General features: G+C 42.0%; 1 non-coding gene across 1 annotated transcript; it reads right to left on the bottom strand.

Moving 5' to 3' along the window:
* Positions 1-23: 23 nt before the first annotated feature.
* On the bottom strand, positions 24-96 carry trnat-ugu. The gene has a single exon. It is a non-coding gene; the product is annotated as a tRNA-Thr (tRNA).
* Positions 97-6,047: the final 5,951 nt, after the last annotated feature.

Raw genomic sequence — 6,047 nt, forward strand, 5'->3', positions numbered from 1 at the left:
AGCGGTTGTGCAAAATTTGCCACAGGCCCCAGTGAGACTCGAACTCACGACCCCTGGTTTACAAGACCAGTGCTCTAACCACTGAGCTATGGAGCCATTCAAACAAATTTGGGAAGAGGGTCTCGTGTTAGAAACGACAAAGTAATAGATAATTGGAGACCTTGTGTATAATGAACCGAGACGGAATAAAACCGAAACAGAGCAGAGGGGCATCACGTGCAGAAGGACGGGAGAATGCAAGGCCGAATCAGAGTATCCTGAGTCACATAAACAGATCTTTCCTGGTAGTCCAGTGATTACGATTCGGTGCCTTCACTGCCATAGCCTGTTAATGGTTAACATTTACAGCAATAAATACGAAATATTGACTGATCTTTAGAAGCAGAATTATGTCATTGACCAGTCAAAATCGATTCACTCCATGTTACAGTTCCACATCAGCAATGTCAGCTGCAACTGTCTGACGTGTAATCAGTTTATAACAAGAATAGAGGGGAGGTCAGGAAAAGTGAAGGGCAATGGCAGTTTGTGAGATTTGACTGTCGGCCGAGTGGAGCCAGGCTCAACGTGGGTGCTGAAGACCAGTCTTCACTGTTTACCCTGGTATACAGATCACATTGGATCAATCACACAAGGACTCTCCTTTGTGTGTTGTCCTTTGCACATCACAACTCGGTTCAGTGCCTCGAGGGATTCGGAAACTTTTAATTTGGCAACTAACTCAGGTCAGTGGTCCACAAACTAAGCTGTGTCGGGCCACTATTTAAACGGGCCACCACTCATTGCAACGACCCAGAACTATACAGAGAGAGGAAGAACACCAATACAAAATCTTCGTTTTGAACGGATATCCCTGCAATTTCATCCGCAGGTGCCTACTAAATAGCAACAGAAAGAGGACACATTATGCCCTAACACACTGGCTACACTGCCATACATCAAGAACATATCAGAACTGACAACTCCTATGACCACTAGGAATTACGGTAGCACACAAGCCCAAAGCCATGCTACGACAAACACTCACAAGGATTAAAGACCACATACCCACGACATGCAGAACCGACATAGTTTACAAAATACCGGACAACGACTGCCACAAACATTGTAACAGAGAGACAGGAAGGAAACTAGCCATCAGAATACATGAACATCAGTTAGCGGCAAAATGACATGACGAACTTTCCCTAATATCAGTACACTCGGATAATGAAGGCCATCAGTTTAACTGGGACAACATAACCGTAGTAGCCCAAGCCAAATATAGACACACATGGGAATTCCTGGAAGCATTGTTCTCAGTCCATAATGCAATCAGCAAACATATAGAATTGGACCCCATATACAACCCATACAGAACAGAACGGGAAATGACAGAACTCACCGCAACTGACCGGGCAGTATAAATTCAAAGTGGAGTAGAACAACAGCGCTTCATCGGAAGTCTCACTCATGATGTTACCTAGTATGGTGACGAAACGTCTGAACGAAAACAAGCCAGCTGGGCGAGCAAGTTAACAACATCAACTTTACCGTTTAATGTGTGGCTCAGTGTCAGTCTTTGTGATATTATACACACACTGTTGTACCCGCTTCTCCCGACGTACACAACGTACCCCGACAAAAGGCAGCTTTATGTGGAACACAAGCAGTTTCTCCTGACAATGGGTACCGTTGCCATGAGCTGGGATATGAAATAGACAGTGAGCTGAAGTAACCCCACACTCATGTTACTCATTTACCTTTCAATTTCAATTTTCAATTTCCAAAACCCAGCGATCCAATCACTTCAGCTGCTGGGAATCTGACAAAAACAGCGCTGGGCATACATTCCTCTTCGGAAGCATCTGTCAATTTGCAAGGGTAGAAAAGCTGTCAACTTCACTCGAGCGAGAGAGGATACAACATTTCAATCTTCCAAACCAAAGTCAGACGCCGTATCAATTACACCACTGGCTCCACACGTCTCGCTGCAGCTTTCATCCTTGTGATGTAATCAGGGATACCGGCGGATAAAGCATTCGCAAGGTGAATATCCAGCAAAATAATCGCCGTCACTGCTGCACTTCAATATTCTCCACTTTGTGAAGCGGTGAATTTCACTGGCAAACGAAACACGTTCGTCCTTGTATGCCTGCTTTACTGTCACCCGTTTCTCTGCCACCCGTTTCTCTGCTGGAACTTGCTATCGTTTTATTAACAGTCATTGCAAAGTTCTGCCTCTCCTATCTTTTTTAAAAAATTATTTCCTCACAACTTAAGAATGTCCCCTCGTCTTGAAATCTCCCATCCTAGGGAAAAGGCAACTACAATTAGTACTATCTACACGTCTCATTATTTTATGAACTTCTGACAGGTCGCCTCTCAACCTCCTAAGCACCAGAGAAAAAAGTCCAAATCTAGCCAACCTTTCTTTATAAATCAAACCTTTCAAACCAGGCAACATCCTGGTAACCCTCTTCTTAACACTCGCCAGCTTAATTATATGCCTCCTGTAATTGTGCGACCGAAACTGCACACTGCATTCCAGAAGATGCCTCACCAACATTCTGTCCAACCTCAATATGACTTTCCCAACTCCTGAATTGAAACGATTGAGCAATGAAGGCAGGCGTGCCAAAAGCCTGTTTAACCTTTCTGTCCATATGTGATGTAAACTTCAGAGAATTATGTACCTGCACCCCTCGGTCCCTAAGGAGGCACCTTAACAGTGAGACAAAGTCTGTGGGCGGTTGGGGAATAGTTTCGAATTTCTTTGACTTCACGTGTAAAGAAATTTATTGTACACGTGCAGCTGAATAAGATCGGCAGTTCATTCTCCGTGAAGAACTATAAATGAAACTGAACATTTTTTCAATTAAAAAGTAAAATTAGACCCTCTCGAGTCGGAAGGAAACCGTCGCTCAGAGGCACAATTCCCGCTTTAAAATGGTGCCTTAATGATTCGACCACATTCCGATGATGTTCGGAACATTTCATACTTTCCGAACTCCACCCAAGAAATCCAGAAACAAGGCTCTGTCTCTTTACATTTTGAACCCTCCCTTCCTCTCAGCAGTTCTTTATTTTAAGCTGATAAAAATTCTGACCAAAGTTGAATGTAACATTCGCACGTTTCGCTGAGATAAATCTAATTCCTTTTTTGAATGTTTCAATGACCTGTGGAGTTTGCATCAAATTGAATGAATTGAAGCGAGTTAAACAGCTTTTTCCCGCCACTTAATTCAATTTTGAATAGCCATATGAGAAATGTTTGCGATCTGAAAAAAAAATCTTTTATTCTCTCTCCGCAAATAATTTTTCATATTTCGAACATTTCCAAGACGTTTGTCGATCGTTGAATCATTTCCAAATCCTCAGAAACTGGCAATTTCCCATAAACTTTGTTCAAAATTGACTGTTGCCACGACAACAGAACAATGAGTCGAAAGTCATGAACCTGAAAATCGCCCAATTTTGAAATTCAAGAAATAGGACGCACTGAAGATGCATCGGATCTTCACGATCTCCCCGAACTCTCTGTGACGAGCAGAATCCAAGCGAGAATGATCTTTTTGCTAAGATTACAGCAGAGAACTGAGAAGACTCCATCTGAAGATTTTCCGAGACACTGAAGATTTCTTCTTCCTGTGTGACATGTTTTATTTTGATCAAAGAAATGCTTATTCGCGGGTAGGGAGGGACAGGATTGTGAGTATTCCCAGCATTTTCCAAGTGCAAAGGCACGACTCTGTAAAAACAACAAAAGTGAAAGCCTGTGACAGACTGAGAGGCACATTTAATTCACTGACACAAGGAACAAGGAACAAGGCAGAAGAAATACTGATGAACCAACTTTCACTGTGAAGTTGTAGCTTCTTTAATGTTCTCATCGTTAGGAAGGAGCTTTCTCCACTGTAGCCTTGGTTTAAAATTCAGACAGAGAATGACTCCATGTTGCTGTTGTGTAGTAGTCACAGTGGACAGGGCTTCTTAACAAAGATAAGCCAGGCCGTTGAGTGTTTGTGGGGTGGTGCTGGCAGTCAGTCTTACTTAGAATGACTTTACATTCAGTTTGGAAGAATCCAAAATGTTATCGGTGGAAAACAAATGCAGAGGGAACGGAGTGAAAGGGCCGTGATTAGCTACAAGGCGTGACAGCGTGAAACTAAGACTATAATTTTATCCAAGTCCACCCCCCAAACAATATTGGACCTATCGATTAAATAAGACCATGGACAAAATGATGGAGGAGCAGTAGAAATAAATTAGGAGCAGAAATATTCGACCCAACGAGTCTGCTGCATCTTTCAATGATAATCTTCAACTCCGTTCTGCTGCCTGACCTGGGTACCTCTTGACCATCTTACTGATTAGACGTCTGTCTAACTCAGTTTGACAATACCCAACAATTCAGCTTCAACAGCCGTCTGCAGGAAAGAATTCCACAAGTTCACTGGCCCCGAGCGAAGAAATTCCTCCTCATATCTGAATTAAATGGGTTAAACCTTATTCGGATATGATGTCCTGAACTCCTTCTCTGTCATGCTCAGGGAAAGCATTTGTCCATATTTACGCTGTCAAGACCCCTAAGAATATTGAATGTTAATAAATGCTGTTATATGATTATAAACTCCAGTCAGCCTCCTGTGTTCCAAGGAGAACAGTCCCAGCCTAACCAAACATTCTGCAAAGTTTCATCTTATCCAGTCCTGGCAACATTCTTGTAAATCTCCGCTGCAACCTGCAGAGTTCTTGGATATATTTCAGGCACATAGAGAGATATTGTGCGAAGCAAAGGTTATCAAGTTTTTCAGGGATTGACCGGAATAGGGACTTAGGATTAGAATCCGATTGACCCTGCATATATAGAATGTTAGGTCACTGAATTTCTCTGATTCCAGGGCTGGGAACTGGGGTTAAATGATCTTCTGCAACAGTGGTTATTTCCTTGTGTGAGGAAGCTGCTGATGCAGCCGATGTAAAACTCGATTTACATTTGAGAAATATATACAAGACCGCAGCCCAGAACAATTACTTCATTTCCACCCGAATATTAATTACATTTGCCAAGTGAATATAAGAAAGTAATGTTTTTATTTTGAAACATAACAAATGGCCACTCAGCCCATTGAACCTGCCTCGCTGATCAATGAAATTATGTATGAACTTCTGCTTCACTGACATTTTTCTGCACTATCCCATGATTTCTTAATATGTTTAATCTAACGAAATCTATCAACCTCAGTTTTGCATACTCTGAATGCTGGACATTGACATCCTCCATGGCCCTGCATTCGATAGATTTTGTCCACTCATTTCAGTATGCTATTTGATGAGTATTTCTGTTGTGTTTCTGGTGCTGCTCCTGGCATGCCCTCCAGCAGTGTGCTTATTGTACGTTTCCCGGTGCCTCGTTGTTAAGCGCCATGGTCGTATAATGGCCAATACTCTGCATATAGCCACAGCAGCTTCGACTTGAATCCGAATCACGGCAATGTTTGTTTTCCCTTTTATTTTCTCTTAATATATGCAATAGTAACACAGTAGAAGATCAATTAATATTGCAAGAAGGCATACAGAGGCGTGTGAAATGCCAAGGTTGTGGTGACATTTGTACAATGGTTAGAGATTACCTTGATTCAGGAGATAAGCATGTAGAATCTGTTTATGTAGAGATGAGGAACAGTGAGGGAAAGAAGTCACCAGTGGGTGCAGTCTACAAGCCTACTAACAGTAACCACAACATGAAAACAAGCGTATAAAAAACAGATACTGTGTGTGACAGATAAAGGGACGACAATAATCATGGGTGACCTTAATTTTCCCCTCTCCCACTCCCAGCTCCATGGCAAATAAAGTTTACAGAACCATAAACAATTTATCAAATATGTCCCATAGAACAACACTGGAAATATCCTGGCCTTCGAATAATTTACACGTACTTAGTTTCTTTCATTGTGAACTTTAGGAAAGGAGACCATTTTTTGCCAGAAAAATAAATATGTCATTCACCTCTGTTTGCTTCATGCTCAAGAACACTCAGGTTCCTTTGTACCCCTTTTTTT

Source organism: Rhincodon typus, unplaced genomic scaffold (genome assembly GCF_021869965.1).
Source record: "Rhincodon typus isolate 14 unplaced genomic scaffold, sRhiTyp1.1 hic_rhity00013902, whole genome shotgun sequence".
NCBI lineage: Eukaryota > Metazoa > Chordata > Chondrichthyes > Orectolobiformes > Rhincodontidae > Rhincodon > Rhincodon typus.